Below are 25,405 nucleotides of genomic sequence, written 5' to 3'. Positions count from 1 at the left end.
GATAGGAGGGTTTCCCAGGCCACGTAAACTCAAACATGTGAGCAAACTGAAATATTTAGCGTATGTCCTAGCAAAGAGGAGGATTGCGATGGGCTGGAAGGCATGTCATAGACCAAAAATGGAAACGGGGTGGAAAGATCTGCAGAAGTGGGCGGAGGCAGAAATTGTGGTATGGCAGGAAGCGTGTAAAGGAGAGATAGAAGAAGCCGGGTCCCTATTGGGTTGGAAGCAACTGATAGCTGAATTATTTAGGCCTTCGAGTGATGGACCAAGCGATAAAGACCCAATGAGTTCTGTCGAAGAGGAATCCCTACCGCAAGAGATGAAAACTGGAAATGAGGGGGGGTAGGAAGGGGAGGGGGGAGGGAAGGGGAGATACAGTGGGCTTGAATACAGTAATGTATGTTTATTGGTGATCGACATTATGCATCCACTGTAAGTTTGGTTTGAGTTGTTTTTTGAATAAAATCAATAAAAGTGTTTAAAAAAATAAAAATTAAAAAAAAAAATATAACATAGATAGCCATAGGAACATGATTGCAGAAAGGGGTATACTTATTTAAATAGGAACATTTTAAATCTTTTCCTACAGATTTCCAGTGAATGAGAGGCTTGAATGTCCCAGGGTAACTGATTCCAAATCTTTGGTCCGAACACCGCAAACCCCCTGTCTCCTTCGCTAGCCTTTGTGGTCCGAGGCACACGCAAGGTACCCGGCGCCAGACCATTAATGCTCCTGAATACCAGGCAGGCCATCTTGAATTTAATATGATCTTTCGACCTGCAGCCAGTGCAATGATCTGGGCAGGGCGGACACATGGTCCCGTTTCCCCAGGTGCCCAATGAGCCTAACAGCAGCATTTTGTGCCTTCTGTAGTCTGTTGATCTGCTTGCCTGGTACCCTGCTATGAGGCTGTTACAGTAGTCTAAATGTGAGTTGGTTAATGCACCTACTACTATTGCCTGATCCTCTTTTGGGATAAACAGGAGTACATTTCTCAGTACTAGTTGTGACTAGTAGACTGCTTTAACCTTAGCCCCTACCTGTGCTTCTCCCCCTAGGTTCTCTTGCCAGAGACACCCGAGAATTTTAGCTTTCTTGGAGTAGCACAGTTCTTCCCCCAATATCCGCCGGGGGCGGGGAGGTATTTGTTTCTCTTGAGTTAGTTTCCCTTCAGGACCAAACAGTATCAGTTATGTTTTGGCAGCATTTAGCTGCAGTTGATTACCAGCCATCCACATGCATCTTCAAACTTATCTATCTCAATGTAGATTTGGGTATCGTCTGCGTAGGAGTGGAATCCCAGCCCATGTCTCCTGTAGATGTTGAATAATGAGCGAAAATAAAGATAAAAAAAATCAGAGGAGACAACGATGATCCTTGTGCGACTCCACATTTTCAACCCAATTAGCTCTGAGAGAAAACCTCCTAGTGAAACCTGTTGTGATTTATCTTTTAGAAAGGAACTGAACAACTGTGTCACTAATTCAGATGCTCTCCCCACTTCCCCTATCCGTTGGAGTGCAATCTGAGGGTCCAGCGTATCGAAGGCAGTGGACAGGTCCAGCATCAGCAATGCTGTGGCCTTCCCTCTGTCTGCTGTCTCCAACAGGTCATCCTGAATGATCAACAGTGCCGTCTCTGTCCCAAACTTGGGTCTGAATCCAGACTGGACCCCGTCGGGTAGATCCTTATTATCAACAAAGGACTGAAACTGGCCACAACCACTTTCTACAATATTTTAGTGGGCCAGCATAAGTTGGCCACGGGGCGAAATTTTTATATATTGTGAGATCTAATGTAGATTATTTTAACAAAGGTTTCACTATTGCCTTCTTTAGCGGCATCAGCACATGGCCTTCTTGTAGAGATTTATTGATCAGCGTAGTTACAAATGGAGTTTCGCCAGAATAGCCGGCATTGGGAAGGTCCAGTCATTCGATGGCTTGAGATGGAGTATTAAGGCATGTACCAATTCTTCATTTACCATCTGAAAATGGAACTCCTCCTTTCCCCCCTCAATTTCAAGCAAGTCGCTTTCTACAGTAATTTCCACTACCTTTTCAGATTCCCTTTCCCTGGCTATCGTTTCTTGAATATCTATGATCTTTTTTTCAAAAAAAGAGATTACATGTATTGGCATCCTCCTGTGTGTATGTGGTGGGTGCTAACATACATGAAGGGTTTGTGAATCTGGCCACTCTATCAAACAGTGCCTTGGATTGAGTCTCTGCCTGTTCGATTTCTTTAAGGAGAAAATCTTGTTTAGCCTCAAAAAGTGCAGTTTTGTATGTTTTTAACATATCTTTTGCCTTACTAGCTTCACTGGATAATTTGGATAACCTCCAGGATTTGTTTGCCTGGCAGACCTGTTTCCGCAGCAAGGTTAATGCTGGTCCAAACCATGATTTGCATTTTTTGGCCGATTTTAGTTTGAGGGGAGCATATTTATCGCAGATCTGCTCGAGGGTAATTGACCCTGCTTTAAAAAATTACTCTTCCTAAGTAACCCAATCTGTCCTCACCTTCCCCTGGCGCATCCCTCCCTCCGGCTTTCCTGTTCCAGGTTTTGTTTGCCCAGGCATTCAAGTCTCCCCCAATGATGTGCAAGTCTGCCTCCTGCTCCTGTATCATGCTGAGCGCTCTGAGTCTAAACTGCGCTTGTCCCTGGTTGGGTGCTTATGCCGCTGCTAGTAACATTCTCGCCCCTTTCAAGGTCCCCTGTACTACAGCAATCTTCCTTCCAGTAGGTTGGTGGCTACACATTCTCGTAGTTTGCATTTTTTATATATTATCATTCCGATCCCCTCCTTCGATTCCCCCGATGCCCAGTGGACTTGTCCTATCCCTCCCCCTTTCAGTGCCTGCTCTTCCCCTTGTATTAAGTGTGTTTCCTGCAGGAAAGGCACATCTAGGGATGCTTCCCCAACGTCTCTGACGACCATAGATCTCCTCGTTGGGGAGTTTAGACCTTTTAGATTTAGCGTACCCACCACCAGACCCCCATCAGCTTCACCTCTCCCCATTTCGAATGCACCACTTTGCCCACCCCTTCCTCGTTCGTTTAGCCTGCCATTTTACCCTTTCTTCCTTCCCCTTGTCTTGGGGGCTGATTTCCTCGTGACCACTATTGCGTTCCCCGGGGTCATACCAAGTGTAAACTCCTAACAACAACATTAACTATTTGCAACTGTAACTTAAGTTCTTTTAAAGTTTTGGAGATGCCATCTCTCCCACTGAGGGCCACCTTGGAGTGAAGATGTGCGCGTCCCTCCGGCAATCCTTTTTTCATACTCGCACCTTCCTCCCAGAATTTCAGTCCTTACTTCTTCTGTCATATTGTCTTTTCTCTTTGGTTATTGTTCTGCGGTTGCTCTGGCAGTTTGGGTGACTTGTGTGACGATGGCTCGTTCAACCGCATATACATCCTGCCTGTTTGTCCTCTCCTTTTCCTATGAGCTCTGTCATTGAGCTTGGTCTTTCTTTACTCGTGCTTGGTCCTTCAGGGCCCCTTAGTTCCATCTCAGTTCCTGCCGTGAGGTGGCCCAGAGCTTGCTCTGCTTCTTCCGCGAATGTTATACGGTAGTCCATTGAGTCTAGCTCAAATTGCAGTGCGAACGGGTAGCCCCACCTATATCTGATACCATTATCTTGAAGCCACTTTGTGAGGGGCCTACAGTCTCTGCGTCTCGAGAGAGTAAGTTTAGACAAGTCTTGGTAAATCACCACTTTAGTGCCTTCAAAGTCCAGTTCCCTTCGCTGCTTTGCTCTATTTAGCACCTCTGCCTTGTCCTTATAGCTCAGGAACTTTGCTACTATGGAGCCGGGCCCACTCCCCTATGGCTTGCCTCCTTTATGTGCTCTTTCCAGTTGCACTTGTTCCCCCCCCCCCATTTGCCTTGAACAGGTGGTGCACCAGAGCCTGCATCTTCTCCTCTACTTATCTCAGGGTTTCTCTAGTCGTCTCCTTCAAGCCCAGTATATCTGTATGTTATTGCATATTTCTCTTTTTTCTAGGTCATCTAGCTTCAGCATTACTTCCTCTTCTCGGAGCTCCAGCTCTGCCAACCTGGCATCCAGCCACATTTCGATCAAGTCTGCATTCATTTGGTTGTGCTCCAGACTCTCCAATTTGCTCTCCACTGTAGTCACAATACTGGTTAGCGCGGTCAGTGAGGCATGTATATCACCCCTGAGGGCCTTGATTTCCACCAGTTTGTTTCCTCAATCCTCCTTAGTCGAGAATAGGGACATGTCCACTTCCGTCATTGTCCTCATCTCTGGACCTTTCCTCATTTTGCTTCCTGTGTTCCCTGGTTGTGGGGTCACAGTGTCCATTCTATTCCCTTTAACGTTCTGATCAATGGGTCTTCTCCAACCTCAACTGTTTTCTCTTTGCAAGCTTTGATGCAAGAGGCAAGAGCTTTGCCCGTTCTGTTAGAAGTTTGATAAATCTTGAACTTGAATTTTAAAATGATTCTAGATGTTGGTTCAGTTAGTCTATTATTGATTTTGAAGCGCAGAGATAAAACATTGTGGTGTGCTTTCTCTGAGGGGAATGAGTAATATTGATTCTCAGCAAGGTTAAGCTGCGTGAAAAGGACATCCAGTGCCTTTTTGTGTTCCATCTTCCTTTTGCTCATAAATGCTATAAAATGGTATAACATGGCCCATCAGGGCAGCTTTGAAAGCGTCCCAGTTATTGGGTATTGAGGTGTCTCTGTCCCTATTGTCTTGAAAGAACTGGTGAAGAAATGTGGGAAAGGATTGGGTGAACTGTTTATCATTTAGTAAAATGTTGTTAAATCTCCATTTTGAACATCGATTGCACATGTCAAACAGGTCAAAGGTAGTGCTATAATAATGCTATCTATCCTGGATTCAGTGATTGTGTGAGATAGTGACTTAACAGCCAGCATATAATCTATTCTTGAGAAAGTGTTGAGGGGAGAATGAAAAGTAAAATCTATACTTGAGGGGTGGGTAAGCCTCCAAGTATCTAAAAGACCTATTTCCAATATGCAGCAAATTAATGAAACAAGGGTACTGGAACGTCTGAAGGCACATTTGGATCTCCTGTCCAAAAAGGGGTCTATTACATCATTGAAATCACCACTCAAAATAAGGTTTGTAAAGGACGATTGACAAATTGTATGTTGAATTGTATTCCAAAAGAATGGATCTGGTTGGGTGGGGCTGTATGATATGATATGGCATTTATAAAGTGCCTATACACGTGTTTAAAGGCGCGACGAGGCAAGGGAGGGGGAACAGAGGGAAGACAAACAACGATCCTACTAGGCTAGGTGTCATTCAGATCGCGCAAGTGCATGGGAAGGTGGAGTGGGGGAAAGTGCAGTCAAAGGGATAAGGATACTAACAATAAGTGAAGTACAGCCAGCTGGTGGCAAGTGCAAGGGTAAGGGCAGATATAAGGTGTCAAGTGCTGGTAGTCGAACTGAAGGGATACAGTAAACAGTGCCTAAGTGCGGGGTTGCCAGGAAGGCACTACTGGCTGGGGAGGGGTCCTGGGCCCGAGATCGGAGGGTGGCCAGGTAACCAGTGCAGTTTCAGATTCAGCCAGGAAGTCAGCAGGGGAGAGGAGGAGAGAAAGTAGAAGCAAAGAGACTGATCCTGAGGGAGTTGGAGGCGGATGAGCGAAGAGCTTGAGAAGGAAGATATTTAGGAAGAGAGAGCTGAAGGTATTGAGGCTCCAGGCCCCAGAAGGCATTGTGGACAATGCAGAGGGTTTTGATATATTGTTATATATTCATATCAGAGACAATGGGCCTCATTACGACCTGGGCGGTAAGGGATTACCGGTACCGTTAAGGGCACCGGTACCGGTAATCCCTTACCGCCCTATTACGAGTTCCCTTTGCGGGTCCTCCCTTAACGCCTGGTTTTACCAGGCGTTAAGGACGGGACCCGCAAAGGGACTTTGGTGCTAATAACGGTACCGCAATTTGCAGTACCGTTATTAGCACCTTCCCCATTCCCATTGAGCCCTATGGGGGCTCAAATGGGAATGGGGAAGGGCCCTGGTGAATGGGGAATTACCGCCCCCGCCAACCTTGGAATGGGGGGCTAATAGCTCCATTCACCAGGGCGGAGTTAGTGAGGTTTTGGAGGCAGCCATGGCGCTAATAGCCCCATGGTTACCTCCAACCTCGTAATGACCCCCAATGTCAGATCCCAATTGTAGTTTGACCCACACCCATCTTCCTATGTTATCACAACCAGTGGCTAATATCTTATGGGGTACATTTTTATTAATGAGAATAGCAACACCATTCCTCTTGCCAAGTGCAGGACTGGTAATAATTTATGTAACCCAAGATGCTTTGAGTTTCAAGGATTCTTCCAGGGAGAGGTGAGTTTCCTGAATACATGCCACAGAAGGCGTGAATTTTTTGAGATGTGAAATACTCTTGTATCTTTGATAGGACTATTTATACCTTTAACATTCCATGAAACACAGCAAAACGCCATTAGTACAAGTCAAGGATTATAATAATGCATAATACAGTAACGTGTAACAGTAGTTCAAAAAGGTACTAGAGAGGAAATGTGGATGATGCACCAAACCATAGTAAGCAGGTAATAGGAGGGGAGAACATAAAGGGGTGGTCAGGGAGGTAAACAGTTGACATATATTTAATGAGGTGTATAAAGAATATGAGAGTTAATGGATAATTGTACAGGGAAAAGAATAAGATCTTGAAATGTCAGGTTTACCCCAAAAAAACAGAAGCCTATAAACATTGGAGAACAGAGTGGCAACAAAAAGGACCAACATGAGATCCTACAACGAGAAGGGCGACCAAACGCCCCCCCCCGCCCACCCATAAGGCTATATAGGAGTACATTAATTCACAATGCGGATGATCCAGCCTGGCTGGAGTTTGAGATAACATTTTTGAAGATTCATGTATAGCTAAAGAGAGAGGTGACAAAGTGGTCATATTGCTGTTTTTTCAAGTTTCTGATGAAGGCATTTAGGTACACTGCATCGTCAAAGACAGATGTTGTGCCGTTAATGGTAACTTTGAAAGAACATGGATGAAAAAGTCCACATCTCCATATCTTGCGTTCAATTGTTTGAGTGCCGGGTGGTAGGTTAGTAATTCATTTCTTCGTTGGGCAGTTTGCTTAGCCACGTCTTGCGTAATGTAAACTCTGTTACCTTGCCAGATGAGGGAGTTTCTTTCTCTTGCTTTGGATATGATAAGTTGAATCGGAGTGTATTCCAAAAATAAGAATATCATAGTACATGGTGTTGGTTTGGAGGCTTGGAAGTTTTTCATGGGACCAATGCGATGCGTACGTTGGATATTAATCACAATGCCAGGTGGGAGATGAAGTAAAGCTGGAAACATTTTTTAGAGGAACAAGATGGCATCATTCCTCTCACAACCTTCTGGAAGCCATGATATTCGGACATTTTTCTGTCTCCCACGATTTTCCAGATCGTCATTATGTTTGTGTAGCTCCTTACGTTTTTTTCAAGCTGAAATAGCCGTGGTGAGACATCCTCGACTGCACTGATTCTGTTTTCCGCCTCACTTAGGTGGTGTGCATTTGAAAACAGGCTATCATAAGGTTGTTGAAGTTTCTGATTAGTGGTTTCAATAAATGGTTTCAGAGACCTAATTTCATGTATAAGTGCCACCATGTTAGGATCTTCATTGGTAGTTGGTGGAGGGGAGTCACTTTTGGGCATTTCAAGGTGGTAGTTGGATTAGGTCCTTGTTGGCCCTTAATACTTGAGGAATTCTTTTGATCATTCCTTGTTGTGGCTGGAATAATGGATAGTATATGATTACCAGTGAAAATGATGTATGCGGGGTGTGAGTAAGACAGGGTTCCTGCCTGGATGAGAAATGTTCAGTCATAATGTACTCGGATTAAACAAATGAGTAATAGGATAGAGTACCTGTGTTTTGAAAGGAATTCCAAATGCGCAAATAGTTTTTTAACCATTAGATGGCGATGAAAACTGAAGTGAAGCCTTGTGTCAGCCGGAGCGCAGTGTTGCGTAGAACGGGACCTGGATGTTTCCTCAGGTCTGACGGCTTACGAAGACAGCTGAAGCCGAAGAAGGGCAATGTCCAGGACGCCCACTTCGCAAGATGGAAATGGTGAAAAAGAAGAAGCATCCTCCTCTTCAGCACAGAAGCAGTCTTTGTAGAAAGATTTAATAAATATTCTGCATTGGGATTTGTTAAAGAAAGATTATGGCTGGGAGCAATGCATTCAAGCGGCCATTCACATCGGTGTCAAGCCCCCCCGTACATCTACATTCTAACTGTCAAAGAAGGACCACCACCTCTTCCCTTTTACATCACGTACTTTGGGAAAATTTAGGGCAACCTGGAGCTCATAAAATCTCGATGGATCGAGGCAGTTTGCATTAAATCACCTGCAACTACAATGGAACCTGTCAACCGCAGAATCGTCCATTCAGACAATATCTCATCAATATGACTCACTGAACACACAGCGAGCACACCGTTGGGGATAGAAAGGCATTTTTCCAACCCTTTCTGGATCAATACAAGTTTCTACCCAAGAATATGCCACCATTGTGTCCGAGCCTTACTTCTGCACCCTTACAATAACCTGTTGGCTGTCAGATGATTTACAGCCATCATTTAGGGATTTGCAGCAGGATCACACAAGATTTGGAACATTGGTAAATAGGAATACAATACAATGGACAGAACAGGTGCACTGTTTCCAAATCACCCTCCTCATTTAATATTGCCACACAATGGGCTCAGTCATCTTTTTCTCCTTTTCTCTATTGACTCCTGGCTGGGGTCTGGAATATAACAAGCAAGAAATCCTTTACATCAGTGTTTTTTTTGTGTCAATGGACAGTATCTGGGCTATAGCCTACATCAAGCCCTTTGCAACATGCTCTCCTTTTCGTCTGTCCTGGGTTAAGGTCTGAGCTCTAGCTCTCAGTAAGCTCAGTCTTCTCACTCTCTCCTTTATCAGCTCTCTGCATCAATGTCGTAAATCCCTCAAGGACTGTTGCTCTATGTTTTAATTTATACTCCTCCCCATCCTCTAAAATGCCCAATGGTCAAGTAGTTATTCAGGTATTGTACGTTTTTACCGTATAAAAAAGTCCAACCCCACCAAAAGACCTAAAACAAACACCACGAAAATTTCAGACTACCAAAAGTCTGAACTTTTCGTGGTGTGTGTTTAGGTGTGTCGGTGAGGTCGGACTTGGGGCTGGGGGGTTGTCCCCCGCAACACCCTGCTCACTACAGTGAGCGGGGGTTGCAGGGGACAATCCCCCATCCCCCTTCAAAAAGAAAAAAAAAAAACAGGGGCGTCCCCCGCAACACCCAGCTCACTATACTTTATACTTTACAGTATAGTGAGCGGGGGCTCCGGGGGAAACCCCTGCAGCTTCCGGAAAAAATAAAATAAAGAAAAGGACCCTGCAGCACCGGTTCCCGCTCACAGAAGTGAAAGGGAACTGGCGCCACAGGGACACAGCGTGAAGGAAAGGCAAGTAGGTTTTGGGTATGTTGGGGGTGTGGGTGGGCATGTGTTAAGGGTGTGGGTGGGGGTGTGTGGTGGGGGTGTTGTGGGTGTGGGTTTGTAGCGGTTTTAAATGCGTGTTCGCATGGGAAATGTGCAAACCTTTTGTGATTCGCACATTTCTCATGCAAACTTTTCTGTCGCGATTGATTAGAAACCCTGATACTTTGGCCTTTCTTTGGTGCTCTCAATCCCCCTAGAGTGGGACCACAGGTGCAAGAACCTATGCTTTCCTTGGTTCTCCCTAAATGAGCAATGCTTTGCTGAACGCGAACCAAGGGTTTAAAACATCGGTCCATAATCTTAGATTCAGGAGGAAGCTCTTTGTTGAGTGGCTCCCTCTTGTATCCCTGTTCAAGTTCGGGGATTCCTCTCTTGCAGATAGAGCTCCTAATGGGTGTTTGCAGGCACCAACACCCATCTCCCACAAATATATGGGGAGACTTCCCCTCTTTGACCCTAAATCTCAGACGGGGGACATTCAATGCTCAAAAGTGTGATTTGTACAATAAAACCTGTTATCCTTTGGAATAATGTGGCAATGCATGGGTTGGCAGTGTCTGCTCCTCTCTTCTGAATATAAGATGATGTTCCGCTAAGGTAGAGCCACTGATTTTATCTATAATGTACATGCAACGAAAATAGAGGAACACCTGACCTTCAGGAAAGCAGTAAAACATGGCTGTTTAACATGCCGAGCTCACCCACAAGTCATAGGCCATTGTCAAAAAGACCAAACATAGCTGACCACGGCACATTGGGTTTCAGTTACCCAAGAAGCTACCTGCTTGAGTGCGACTTATCCTGATGCCATGAATATTGCACTCTTTTTCCCCATACTAAAAAAAAACATACTCCTGCAAACTACAAACAACACCTGTAACCCCCCACCTCCCCCAAACATACAACAAACAGCTGAAATTCACACTGCCTCCAATAACTCACACAATTTCAACATGGCTTGCACAGCAGTGACAGAAAGCCTCCCTCTGCTCACGTTAATAAACCAACACCTCTCTCATTTTCGGGTCTGCCAGAGTGCGTGGAGACCATGCAAATGGCAGCGGTGTTCTGCATAAATCCAACTAAAATAACATAAAATAACATACTACAAAAACCCATTGTGTAATGTGAATACTTGGTCAAATAAGAGCATTACCAAAAAAACACAATATCTGATGTGTTGTGAGGGAGATTCTTTGCACGACCGTTTGGTGATGGCTGTGTAACTATGAAGCGGAAGAACAGTACCTCATCAAAAAGGAAAGACCAGATTATCCAATGGCAACCATAGGACAGCAGTCAGGCTGAACCTCAGAAGGGAGGAAACCTAACAGGGTGGGGGGGTACAATTATTCCCAAAAGTCCTCACAAAAGAATGCCACATTCAGAGAAATAAACACTTTTATTACAAGTTGACTGATATATCTATGAGATGAACATGAGTACTTGGGTTAAACATAACATACAGTAGAGCATAGTGTGGTTACAAAAAGAGTGAACGGTCAGTCAAGACCCAACTCAATAGACCCTAAAATGTAACCCCCTAAGCCTGATGCCAGACCCAATACATATATGCACTTTTCTGCCTAAGACCCACAATAATAAAAGCATACATTATTATTACCATGGTCAGAGCGCAAGATTCGACACAACATTTAGTGACATGATTCCTCCTACAATCTAGTAGTACATATGCCAACAGCATAATTGTGAAGCTGCTAGAGATAGGAAACCGGTATACAATATAAAACACAGCCAGGAGGGCTACCACAGTTCTGGATACATGTTAGGTTCACACTGATCATGCCCATACAGGCTTCAACACTCTGCAAAAGGAAACATAAGCAGCAGAGAATGATACACTTTAAATCTAGAAGCAGAAGGGCAATAAACAGATCTAAAAAGGTCTAAGAAATCAGTGGTAGTCGCTAAAAATCAAGTCTCGGTCGAGAACTCCAGCAAACTGGAAAAATGTCACTTTTCAGGTAAGTACACTGGACTGCCTTTTGTAGGAGCTCTTTAGTTGTAAAAAGTACCCATATCGGAAACAGAACAAAAGTCTATAGACAGACATGTGATTATAGTGACAAGTCAGGCAAGATCCAGGTCCACCCCACAAGTGCAAAGAAAGCTGGAACCTAGCCACAGGGTATGGCAGATGAGACCTCCAAGAAGAACTCCAGCAGCAAGTAGGTCAACCTGCTCACCTTCCAAAATATGGCAGATTTGAGTGTCGGAGCAAGGTTTTCCCTGTATATACTGGCATGGCTCTCCAAATACTGCCTCCCCCACAGACGAAATATCCCAGAGGTAAAGTTATTGTCTTACATGTAAAGAGCTCTGGGTTTGATTCCCCATTAAGGACCATGAATAAATATACTTTAATTAACGGCGTAGGAGGGGAAAAGAGCTTGTTTAACAGAAGAGGAGGATCCCAGAGAGTCATACCTACCAAAATACCTGCGAGGTGTGAAAAGCCTTTATATAGTAAAGTTAACTGAAATCCTCAATTGACTTAACAGATATTCAAACTGTGAGGTTTTGCTCGGTCCTCAAACCGACAGAGGCACATATCACGCGGGAGCCGTTGTAGAGATAACCTGCTTTATTAACTGCCAGGCATGAACTGTCGAAACCCCTCAACCCCCTCCCACACCCCAACGTCACTTCCCGTGTGGCGGGAAGAAGGACCGCAACGGCGGACCGCCCACCTAACGAGGTGGACGGCGGTATGCCCATAGGAACAACATTCCTATGAGGTTTTATACAGCGTCTCTGTGGCCTGCCTGACCTTTGCGGGGTCCACCCCGTCTCTTCATGTTGTATTATGCCATCTTCGCTGTCAGAAGCCTCAACATCTCCCTGATATGGAGCGTCCCGCCCTCTGTCATCGCCACTGTCTTCAGCTCTGTCCTGTGCATCTTGTGGGTGTGTTGTCCAAGGTTTGAAGTGTGATACGTTCCGAGTTACTGAGGATTTGTCCATCCTTTCTGCTGTGATCCTCGTTCCTTTCCTCTGTGTGATGGTCAGCGGTTCTTTTGCGAACTTGGCGTCCTCCTTTCTTTGCTTCGGCTGTCGCATCCACACTTGGTCCCCTGGTTCGATGTTTGACTCTTGAGCTTTCCTTTTGTGGTCAGCAGTCTCTTTCATCTTGGCTTTTGCTGCGTCATCTTTGTCTCGGGCCTCCTGTTCCAACGGCGTGGCCTCTGCTGAGTGGGTGTCTTCCGGTAGCCTTGTTTGGACTGGTCGCCTGAACATCAAGTCAGCCGGGCATATTCCCGTCGTGCTATGAGGAGTATGTCGATAGTCCCTGAGGAACTGATAAAGTGCTTGTTCAAAAGGTTTATTGAGTATGGCTGCTATTTGTAGAGTTCGTTTGATGTTGGACATGAATCTTTCGACCATGCCATTCGCCTGAGGCCATCTGGGAGATATTCTACGGTAATGGAACCCCATGTACTTTGAAAAGTTCTCGAAGTCCTGACTCATGAATGGTGCTCCGTTGTCCGACTTTATGATCTTGGGTATTCCATACGTGGACAACATGCAGTCTAATGCTGGGATGACGCTCGAGGCAGCGGTGCTGTCGACGATTTGAGCCTCTGTGAATCTTGAGTGTTCGTCTATTAGCACCAGTACATACGTGCCGTCTCTCAGCGGTCCAAAGAAGTCTACCGCTAGTTCCTCCCACACGTGTCCCGGTAGGAGTGACATGTGTAACGGATTTGGATGTGGGGGTGGTGCCACTTGTGCGCACGTCGGGCATTTGCCCACTATGTCTTCCACCATTGCGTCCAGTCTGGGGAACCATACTTTCTGCCTTAGTAGCCTTTTGGTGGCTACCACCCCTCGGTGACTTCCGTGCGCTACGTGTATCGTCCTGGCTCGTAGCGATTTCGGGAGGAGTACTTTGCACCCTTTTAGGACTATGTGTTCATTGACTATGGAGAGTTCATCTCGGACTTGATCTATGTATTTGACGTCTTCTTGGACATCCTCCGATTCCTTCCTCGCTTGCTGCCGCATGTGTGCTCTCCTTTCTTCTTGTATGCAGTGGCATATGATGCGTAGTGCTGGGTTTTGCTCCGATTGTGTGATTACGTCTGCCCATCCCACAGGCAGCGGTTGTAGGTGATGGACAACGTAGTTGAGATATTCATCTGCAATGGATGGTTGAGGGCTGGCGGGTCCAGTGGGGTGTCGAGATAGATAGTCTGCCGGGTTGTCTTCTTTGCCCGGGCGGTGCTTGGTGAATTTGTAATCCTGTAGACGTAGGTCCCATCTGGCTATTCTCAGGGGCATTCTTGATTTTGGACCCCCGTAGATTGTGAGTAGGGCCTGATGATCCGTTATTACGGTGAACTCCTTGCCATACAGGAAGAGGTGGAAATACTCGCACGCACCATGCAGAGATAGTCCCTTTGCAGGCTAGCGGGGTGGTGGCGCTGTATGGGTAGATGTCCACCGTGGCTTTTCTGATTTTCGGGGGGCTGACCAGCGAGTTGTATGCCTGTTTACTTATAATGTTGACTGTCGCCCCTGTGTCGATGAGGAATTCAAGCGGGGTGTTGTTAACTTGTAATGTGAGTGTGGGACTGTGTTGGGTGGCCGTGGCATTTTTGAGCGCCCACACAGACCCCTTCTTTCGTTGGTCTTCCTCTGATGACTGAGATTCACTGCCGGACGGGGATCTCATTTCAATGTAACGAACAAACCAACTCCATTGAGATCGTCTGGACCAGTCTGATGATTTTCTGTCTTCTCTTGCGTACGAGTTTCTTCGGGTCCTGTCTTCTTGTTTCGATCCTATTTGTTCTTCTTCCCCCCTTGCCGTGGGAGGGATGAGCCGTGAGCTTCTCCTTCTTTCATGTTGCCTTGGTCTGTTGGTTACAGGTCCCGGCGCATTCTTGCATGCGGCTCTGTAGTGGTCCATTCCGCCGCAGGCGGCACATTTCTTTCCAATGGCGGGGCACTCGCCCACGTGTGGATATTCGTATCTGCATCGATAGCACGTGGCATCAGTGCGTTTATCGCTAAGTGAGGGGGCAGCATAGAGTCTGTTTATGGTGTCCGGATTGGATGATGGTTGTTGGATGGCGGCCTTGCCAAGACTATCAAGCTGTGACTCTACAGCCGCCACCATTTTGGCTAATGCAAGGATTTCCTCTAGGGGTCTTTGTTTTTGGAGCAGTTGTTTTCTGAATGATTGTGACATGCGGCCAGCTATGACCTGGGATCTCAATGCCTCTTCATTGGAATATTTGTGAAATTCACAGTATTTCAGCTTGATGCGCAAGCGCATCACGAAGTTGTCCAGCGATTCTCCTTTCTCCTGTCTGGTGGTGTGGAATACGTGTCACTCAGTCAATATTGGTGTGGGGGGTGAAGCATTCGGAGAGTTTTCCGTGGAGTTCATCATATGTGACGTGTCTACGTTCATCAGCTCCCCAGCTATGTCCCTGACCTCTGGGCCTACCGTCATGAATAAGGTGTTTTTTAGCCTTGCGTCATCAATTAGACCAATTGCCCCTGCATAGAACTTAAAGTTCCTTAGCCATATGATCCATCTGGGTCCCAGATTGGAGGTGTCGCTGACATCAAATGGGCCGGGTATGGGCAGGTTTTGCGAGTTGTTACCTGATCCTTGCGCCTGTTGAGGATCATCTGCGATGGCTCCTGCACCTCCTGATGACGATGCCGCTGGATTTGCAGGAGACAACATGGTGTGGACGGCTCGCTTGATTCAGGCCGGTGTTTACGTACTGTCCGGGGCTCGTCTTTGCCCTGTAATATTTTGAGGTGCTGATATGCTTCAGCCTGTACGCACGTGCAGAGTGTGGCTGTCGTTCGTGACAGACTTTCCTCCTTCGTAGGGTTACCCGCCGTTTCCTGGTTCCCTCGCTGTCGCAGGTAGTGTGTGATGGATGGGGGGCAGGGCTTGCTCGGCGTGTTGCGCACGTGCTGGGGGCCGCCCTGTGGCTAATTGGGCCCTCCTGTGCTCCGTGTCTGCTGGGGCTGGCGCTCGTTTTGCTTGCGGTGTTGAAGTGAGCCCTTTCGCAGGGGCCTCTTTCCCGAGAGGAGCGCTGACACGCCGCGCCGCTCGACCGTGGTCCTCTGCGTGCCTTCCAGGGCCTTCGGGCCACAGGGTTGGAGGTGCGCCGACGCGCTGTACACCGCTCGACTGCGGGCCTCCCTGGCACGGGTGGGTGTAGCACACACCTTCGTTGCCAGATGTGAGGTTTTGCTCGGTCCTCAAACCGACAGAGGCACATATCACGCTGGAGCCATTGTAAAGATAACCTGCTTTATTAACTGCCAGGCATGAACTGTCGAAACCCCTCAACTCCCTCCCACACCCCAAAGTCACTTCCCATGTGGCGGGAAGAAGGACTGCAACGGGGGTCCGCCCACCTAACGAGGTGGACGGGCGGTATGCCCATAGGAACAACATGACACAAACTAATCAATGTGGGGCGAACTAATGTGGGAAGAGTATGATATAAACACTGCCTCTTCCCATCAGGAATCCAGACAAGTCAGCCAAATTAGGAGTTAGCTAGTGGAAAGAGGAACTGTTTAAAGGGAGACTCAGTTCAGTTGCACGGTGTTTCAGCTGGGCATTGAAGCAGGGGAAGGAAGGCTGCCTCATGCCTGCTGGCTACCCTGCTGTACTGAAGAGCGGAACCTGAGGGAACCCAGCTGATCCCATTTGGGGGAGAGGGTGGAAGAGGCCAGTACCCTCCTGACCCAGGAGCCCAAAGGATCTGGAAGAAAGGCAGCCCTTGCTTGCCCATGGAAGGGTGCTAGGAAACAAAGTTCAGAAGGAGTCACGTAAGAGACTCACCTCGATCTCAGAGTGGAAAATACCCCAAGGGAATGGGACGAGAGAGAAGATACACCAAGGAGAAGAGAAACAATACCCCAAGGAAAGGTAAGAGGAATCAGACCCCCATGCGGGTGAGGGAAACCAGACATCCCTTCCCTCACCTGCCAGGTGGGTTGAGAGGAACCAGACTCCCCCCCCCAAACCCTCCTAGGCAGGTTACGAGGAGCAACAGGAACAACACTCTCAAGTGCAGGGCTAAGCCTGTGTGTTCGCAACAGCTGCTTTACGCCAGCTTCATCATACTTTAATAAAAGAAGCCCAAGAAACAAAATTGACTTAGAAATACACATAAGTACCCCAATGGCTACCATGATGGTACAATGGGCTACTGATGCAGTAAACCTGATGGCACCCCTGGTGGAACCAAATCTAAATAGTAGCTGCCACTAGCCTACTCCCTAAAACTAATAGAGGGAGCTACAATCAACCTAGGGCCAAAATGGAGGACTAAAAGACCCCCCTGTCCTATGAGCCTTATGGGTTACCATAGGATCGTAGAGTAAAAAGGGATGTTGTGGCCGGTGGACTTGAGCAGAAATCCCTCTGACCACAAAAATACATCAGAATACCAAAAAAACTGCGTGAAAAGCAAAAAGCATAGAGGGGCCAATGAAATGCGACTGTAGAACCCCCAAAATGGACTTCTGCCTTAACATGTGTTATGTAGCCAGGTAGGTGTCACAAAGAGGCCAGACACAAAGTAAAAACTGGTTTTAACAAAATCTTTCCTCTCCCGGTCAAAACCAAAAGAAATTAACATAGAGATGCACAAGGGTTTGGGGTAAAACCCAGTCACTCACAGTCTCGGAACACTGTCTCTGGCTCTCCCCCCGCTTATTTCTCAGCGATGGTGTGGTACAACCACCTCTTCCTCGAATTGTAACTTCTGTAGTCATCGCTATATCTTAAGCACCAGTTATACCTATAACTATTTTCTTGACTATTCCAAGATCTAACTGGGATTGCCTTCCCCAGTTTTCAAAGAGAATGTCAAGATGGTGTTATCACCTCCATGTCTTTGGGTCTTGATCCCTCCCATCTTAACAGCATCTCTATCCATGTTCCTCCTAATCTTCACACCATATTCTTGTTCTGCCTCCATCTGCGGGCATAACCACTTTGGATTTGCATCTTACCTCCCTTCAGTCAGATGTGCTTGCCCTCTTGAACCTTCCTGCTCCATCTACGGCCTGCCCCTCTTCCTACAGCGGTCTATCTCCCGGGTGCATCATACGACTCAGAGAACCCTGGCTCCCTAAGTCATCACACTAGACAGCCCCAGAAATAGGCAGGGCACCATTGAGGAAGACTTCAGTTGAAGTCTTGCTTTGCTTTTTCAAGGTCAGCGGAGCCTACAGGATCTTTGCCTGCAGACCTTTTATACAAACCTCTCTGCACCACTGCAATGCCTTCAGGGTCCCTGGAAAGACCATCATGGATTGGTCAAAGTAATTCCTGCGATAGAGGGATGAGTGCCAGATGCCAGAGAGATTGCTGAGCGAGTGTACAGGGGAACTAAGGAGAGTGAAGTAGTCCTGAAAATGCTACCACATCTGTAGCACTGCACAGATCCTTGCATGAGAGTCAGATCAATGAAAGGATTCAAGATAGTGGCAGGCCGATTCAGATCCTCCTGTTGGAGCCATGCTTATCGAAGAAGGCATCCCAGAGTCATTCAGCTACTAATAAGGTTTTGTAAGGAAGAAAACTTGACCTATACAAAAGAAGAGGGTATTGTAGGGGATGGAACAACCTCGATATAAGTAGCCTATTGATATTGATATTTTATCTGTATTGCGCTCATACACAAGTGTTTCAAAGCACGACGAGGCACAGGGGGTAACGAGGGAGGACAAATCAACGATTTTACTAGGCCCAGTGACATTGATAACGCACAAGTGCAGGAGAAAGGGAAGTTGGAAAGTGCTAAGCAAGGGATAACACAACAACTGGTAGTGCAGCCAGCAGGGTGGCAAGTGCAGGGTTTAACACACAGGCAAGGGGTGTCTGATAGGTGCAGGTAACTGGACTGTAGGGTTGCAGATACAGACCCAAGTGCATGGGTTGCCAGGAGGCAGTGCGGGTGAGTGGATGGGTCGGCAGGGGCCTGAGCCCGAAGTCAGAGGGTAGCCAGGTGCAGGGTACTGAAGCAGACAGGTTAGCAGGGGAGAGGAAGAGCGAAGGCAGAAGCAAAGAGGAAAGTCTTGAGGTGCTTCTGAAACCGTAGGTGGTTCTCCAAGTTTTTTAGTGGCAGGGAGGCTGTGCCAGAAGGAGGCCCCAGCCGAGGAAAGAGATCTACAGCCAACTCGTTGCTTGGAGAAGCGACTGACCATGAGGGAGGTGGAGGAGCGAATAGCTTGAGTGGGAAGGTATTTACAGAGGAAGAGTTGGAGATATTTTGGACTCAGGCCCCAGAAAGCCTTGTCGACAATGCAAAGGGTCTTGAATTTAATCCTTGCAGCCACTGGGAGCCAATGAAGAGATTTCAGGGCTGCAGAGATCCAATCCCAGGTTTTGAGGCTAAGGACAAGTCTTGCAGTCCTGTTCTGGATGAGTTGCAGAGGGCGGAGAGTAGAAGCAGGCATATTTAGAAAGAGGCAATAGTCAAGCCAAGAGGGAACCAGAGCTCAAGAGAAAGTAAGCTTCTGGGGGAAGGAGAGGAAAGGAAGAATACCTCTGAGGAGGTGCATTTGGTAGTTTGACTTCTTGGAGACGTCAGAGATGTGAAGAGAAAAGGAGTGCGAGGAGTCGAAGATGACCCAGAGGTTCTTAGCCTCACAGGTGGGAGCAGGAAGAGGGTCAAGGGAGGCCGACTAGAGAGTGACAGGACAGGAGGTTGCAGGTGTGCCGATGAGGAAAATCTCAGTGTTGCTGGCGTTAAGGCAGAGATCATTGGTGGCACACATCTCCTGGATAGCGTACAGCCAGTCAGAGAGTAGAGAAGGAGAGGAGGTGGCGGAGGGAAGCCTGAAGACGAGCTGAGTGTCATCCACATAGCACTGAAAGTTGGAGCAGAGAGCAGCAATGCGGTGCGCAAATGGTGCCAGGTATTGGTTGAATAACCAGGGAGAGAGGTTAGACCCCTTGGGAACACCACAGGTAGAGTGAGATAGAGGAAAGAAGTAAGGACCCAAGTTGGACCTGGGAGGGTCAGTCAGAGAGGAAAGGTCAGCCAGGCCAGGGCCTGATTGGTGATACCCAGGTTATCATGGAGACAGTTGAGCAGGATGGCATGGTTGACCGTGTCAAAGGCAGTTGAGAGATTAAGTAGGATGAAGACAGAGGCTATGTTAGAGTAAAGGTTGGAGAGCAGGTCTTCATGGACGTTCAGGAGAGTAGTTTCCATGCTTCTGGCGGCTCTAAAGCCAGACTGATGGTCATGGAGACAACCAACAGAATGGGTGTGAAGATTAAGCTTGGAGATGGCCAGCTTTTCCAGGAGTTTGCCCAGGAAAGGAGTGATGGTGATCGGGTGATAGTGCTGGGCATATGGGGTCAGCTGTGGGTTTCCTGAGAAGGGGGTGCACAAGAGTGCTTCAGAATGGCGGGGAAGGCTCCAGAGGCGAAGGAGAGGTTACAGAAGTCAGCCAGAGCAGGAGCAAGGGTGTCAATGTGGTCTTTGATGGTTTTGGATGAACAAGGAAGAACCTGTTTTGATGAGACTTTCAGAGATCAGACTTGTCTAGAAACCTCGTCAGAGGAGGTAAGAGGAAAGTAAGTGGAAGTGGGAGGGCCCCCTCTGGCAGCTGTAGGAGGGCCAGAGGTAGAGGAGAGAGAATGGGGAAGAGGAGAGGACGGAGGGTGGACAGGATGTCCTGTTTTCTTTTTGATGAAATGACATGCAAGGGCCATGCAAAGGGCCTGGGAGGCGACAGGAGAGGTAGAGCCTGCAGCAGGGTTGACCAGCTCCTTGCAGATTTGAAAGAGTTTGGCAGAGTTGTTAGAGGCCACAGAGACGCAGGCTTGGATGTGGGCTCTCTTCTTAGTTCAGACAAGGAGCCGGTAATGCCTTTGGAGCAGGCAGCAGGCCAGTTTGTCAGAGGATGTACAAGAAGCCTGCAATTTCCTCTCAGCCACCCTGCACTCGTGTTTAAGGGTAGCTAGGTAGGATTCGTACCAGGAGTTGCACTTGGCTTTGGGCTTCAAGCGGATCCTCATGACAGGGGCAAGAACATCCAGAGTATCAGAGATGGAAGAGTAGAGCATGGAAAGGGCTTTGTCAGGATGTGAGTCAGCCAGAGGAGGAGGATGAGAGAAAGTGGCGGTGAAAGCCTCAACTGACACACGTCTCATGGGTCAGATGACCGAGCAGGTAGCTGGCAGTGGTGGAGTTGGCACGGCCTGCGTGGTAGAGAGTGAGAGATGGGAGGAAAAGAGGGAAAGATCACTCCAGGAGAGGGGAGTGGTCAGAGGGATGGAGAGGGGGAGAGTGGAGGAGATCAGAGCATCAAGCGTGTGTCTTGCGGAGTGAGTCAGGCCAGAGAGGAGATTGGAGAGAGGGAGAGACAGAGAGTATCGCAGAGGTCACGAAAGAGTATAGAGGAGGAACAGGGATCATCAAGATGGATACTGAAGTCACCAAGAAGGAGGAGGTGAGTGGTTAAGGCCAGTGGGGAGGAGAGGTCTGCCCACTCCGATAGGAAGGTGATCTGACCAGGTGAGCGATAGATGGTAGCAATGCTAAAAGAGAGGCCAGGAGAGAGAGCAAGCTTGCCGGCAAGGCATTCGAAAGAGGAGTAGGGCTGCATAGAAATGACAGAGGCAGGAATCCACTTGGGGAAGATCAGGGATACACCCCCTCCGAACCGGGTGGATCTGGGTGCAGAGAGGATCTTGTAGACATCCGGGAGGAGAGTGTCAAAACTTGTGACAGAGCTGGCCATGAACCATGTCTCGGTGAGAGCAAGGACATCGAGGTCAAGTTCTTCCGGGAGGTGACAGATGTCAGAGAAGCATTTGACGGCTAAACGAGTGTTGAGAGTGGCAATATGGAGAAAATTGCCGTCCTCGAAGGACTTCCGGGGAGGGGTACAGTTCAGAGGTACACTCTGCGGAAGGGAAGAGGGAGGTGTAGACAAAGCCAGGGTGGGGGGGGGGGCAGGAGAGGAAGAAGGAGAGGGCAAGGTAGCCAGGAGGTAGGCAAAGGGAGTTGGGGGTAGGGAAGCAGAGGAGAGGGGACAGCAGTAGATGAAAGGAAATTGATGAGGTGGCGGGAAGAGTCTATCAAAGAGAAGGAGGTTGGCCTGAGGACCTTGGACCAACATGGTGCCATAAAACCAAAGATGCAAGACAAACAGTTCGGACATAGAAGTCAGATGGTCAATGCATTGGAGCCTGAGGGAAGCTGAACTCTGAGTGCATTTAAGGATTAATGTTGCTGGGACCCGAAACCAGGAGAGGTGGGGAAACACAGGGTCCTGTAACCCCAGAGGTCCTCTGAACCTGAAATGGTGAAAAATCCCTGAGAGCACATGAATCAAAGAGGTGCTGAAATTGAAGGCATGATGTTACCATGAGAGCATTTGACCAGGAAAGGTTTGGAATGGCTGACCATGATAGGTGGTACTTTAACATACAAGGTTTGGATACTGTGATGAATCTGGTTAATTTGTCCCTTCTCCTGATAAGTGAGCAACCCTCTTTGAGGGTAGGGACGAGAGTACTGTAACCCCAGAGGTGTGGATCCTCTTAACCTGAAAGGTTGAAAAATCCCTGAGAGCACTTGAATCAAACAGGTGCTGAACCTGAAGGCATGATGATACCATGAGAGCATTTGAACCAGGAAGGCTTGGATTGACTGACCATGATAGATGGTACTTTAACCTAAAAGGTGTGGACTCTGATGAATCTGGACAATTTGACCCTTCTCCCCATGAGGGAGCCACCCCCTTTGAGGGTAGGGAGGTGAGCCCGCTCAGCAAGACCCTCCCTAGGGTTCTGGGCAGGTGGAACCTCACTGGGGAGTGACACCCCTCTTGGGGACAAGGACTCCCATTCCTACAAGTTCTATCCAGAACTCGTTATCTGCCTACATTAGAAATCAGAAAGCCTGTTAACCCTGTTTTGGATTCACCAAATAGTGACATTTCTTCCATCTCTTTGGCTTCAGGTAATGCTGGATCCCGCCTAAATGCCACGTTCAAAAGCAAACGGCACACCCCTTTTATTTGTGATGACATACATAAAACAATGAGGAACCTAGAACAGGAAAGAGTGAATCCTACACAGAGGTGAGTTTCTGACGACGGAAGATGTCCTGGAGAGTCAGAGCCACGCTAGACTGCAGAATCGCCAGTAGCGTGAAGAGCGAATTAAATGCTTGGAAGACGCCAGAAGGCTGCTGCCCTGACCGACCAAGAAGCCAAGGTCAGGGGAGAGACGGGGACTGTAAAGCGATCGTCTCACCTGGTGGGGTGACCACATGGAAGCTGTGGTGGGCCTGGGGTCCGTTAATAAATGCCGAGACCAGATCTGAGCAGAGGAGTCGGATCCCTGATCTCCGCCGAACAGTAATAATAGAAACTGGAGATGCTGAAAGGGTTACTGGAGCATGGAAAACCCAAACGGGCAGACATTCTGCAGAGGCACTGCTAAAGCAAAACTAGCAGAGGGCTTTGGGGAGCCAAGGGAAATCAAGAGTTTTAACAATAGACGCTGGGAAAGCCATAAGGGTTATGGGAACTGTGAGAAACCTGAAGGTGTCTCCCTAGCTAGTCCCCGGGGATCTGTCATCCAGGTGGCCAGGACATGGCCATCACTATTGGATCCAGTTACAGGGGTGGACCAGTGAGGTAGGATCACCTGTTTAGGGGGTCCTTGGGGAGTGGGAGACTGACGGATGTGACGTGGTATCCCCCTTCTTTCAACACTGTTTCCCCATCCTACCATGTGGCATATTCCAAAACACTGCCCCCCCACCCTTTCCCGACAAAAACACTTTCACACAACACGGAAGACAATGGACTAACACCATAGCTGTTTACCTGTCATGTCCCAATACAAGGGTCAGGGGAAGTCAGGGAATTGAACAGAATCACACACACCTGACGCCCTTTCCCTTCCCCACAGGGATAAAAAGTGGAGCACAAGAGGAGCAAGGCAGACCACACAACGTGAGAACTAACTCAGCACGGCAGTTCAAGAGAAGGAGAAAGATGGCGCAGACCGAAAGGGTGACAAGGAGAGAAAGGGTGACAAGGAGAGAAGCAACCTTGCCCTTTCTGACCAAGGCCTGGGAAACCTCTGCAGAAGAAATTATTAGTCAGTGAACAATAGCCAGCGTGTGTTGCAGCAGATGTCTACAGTACATGAGACACCGGGGAGGGACGCAGGTCTCTGTGGAACCTACCTTGGCTCGAAGGAGAAGAAAGCCAAGCATTCATCACAGCCGTTGAGTCGAGGGAAGAGCCAATAAGAAACCGAACTGCGTTGAACCATAAATAACCAAAGGCTAAATTGAACTTTGAAAAGCTAAAGAGGGGGAAAACCAGCAACAGTGTAGTCCGGCACCACGTGGGTGCTCAGGCCGGAAACTCTAGCCGATTACCCAATGGTAGAAACTACCGGAACCAGAAGCCCTTGGGAAAAGGTGAAAAAAAGAGGTCATGCAGGGGTCTTGTAAACTCCTCTGTACCATCGAAAGTCTTTGACCTAGAGATGATTGCGAAGCTAAGGGAAATGAGCGCATGAACAATGTGTTGTAAAAGTTGGTCGAGAGTGAACCCAGAGAGGGAAGCCGACAAGCAGGGACGAAGCCTAAAGTACCGTTTAAAAAGACATTAAGACTCGTGAAAGTAAGAGGTATTGGAAGATCAGGGGAAGTGAATTGTTCCCCTTGTCAAGTGGGGCCAAGCCGGTCGAGGGAGATCCAGGGGTGAAAAGTCATCACCCTAAGTACATTGAGAAAGCAACTGTTCAATTGATTGTTTGAAAACAATACGTGAAGGGTCGGCGCCCGGAAAAGAGGGACCCATGGGTGAAACCATCACCCAACTTAAACTGTGGAAAATAACTCGCAGGCAAGAGACTTTTTTTTTTAATTCGTTTTTATTGGTTTTATCATAAACAACAAAGAAAAGAAACAAAAAGCCAAGGCACATGTCAACTGATGAACCATTCATAACCTTCAATCACTTAACGAAAAACAAAGGGCATAATGTGCGCTCACAGTGTTCAACAATTATCTCAGTTCGCAGGTCAGGTGCATTTCAAGAAACTCAAAAGAAAAAACTTCCCCTTCTCCCCTCCTCCCCCTCCCTTGATTTAGCTCCAATCCAGTAATTGTTACTGAAGCGCAAAAAACGTTGATAGGGCAATATTCATGACTCCGAAGTCTGGTCGCACAGTGATCACTTGTTTCGAGAGTTATTCAGTTACTGCTGCCTGGGCATTGGATTTCCATTAGGGCACCTCGGGCTCATCGGATAGGGACTCATTATCTGTTGTTAAGTGTTGACTTTTAAAGTCCATCCATAGAGTTTCACATTGGGCAGCTCTTCCGTGTAGGGCGGCCGTTATTGTTTCCATCAAGTAGATATTCGTGGCTAGGGCAATCCACTCATCCTTCCTAGGCACCGCTCCGGATTTCCATTTGATCGCCAGAAGGGCCCTGGCGGCAAGGAGTAGGTGGGGGGGTTACGCCTTTCACTCTGGTCCAATCGTCTATGTCCCTTTTTAAGGCAAAAAGCACAAGATAGAGGTCAGCGTTTCTTTGAATGCCATCAATTTACTTGATCCACCCCAGGACCTCGTCCCAGAATACTTGATGCACGGGCAACCCCACCACATGTGCCAGTAATTGGCCGTTTGGCCACATTTCCTCCAGCATGTCGGGCTCATTGTCTGAGACATTTTGGATAGTCAGAGGGGGTCATATTGCCACCGGTGCAGGAGTGTGATGGCATGTAATTTGTACTGACAAGATAATGATGTTCTGGTGGCAGCTCTGCACATTA

General features: G+C 47.7%; 1 protein-coding gene across 2 annotated transcripts in view; it reads right to left on the bottom strand.

The window, feature by feature from the left end:
• The window catches only part of CLMN (calmin), a 2,282,147-nt gene that overhangs the window by 1,646,462 nt on the left and 610,280 nt on the right, over positions 1–25,405 (bottom strand). The gene's annotated exons all lie outside the window — the stretch shown is intronic.

This window comes from Ambystoma mexicanum, chromosome 14 (genome assembly GCF_040938575.1).
Source record: "Ambystoma mexicanum isolate Mex_15411 chromosome 14, UKY_AmexF1_1, whole genome shotgun sequence".
Lineage (NCBI taxonomy): Eukaryota > Metazoa > Chordata > Amphibia > Caudata > Ambystomatidae > Ambystoma > Ambystoma mexicanum.
Note: the sequence above shows the minus strand (reverse complement) of the source record. Positions and strands in the feature narration are given on the sequence as shown.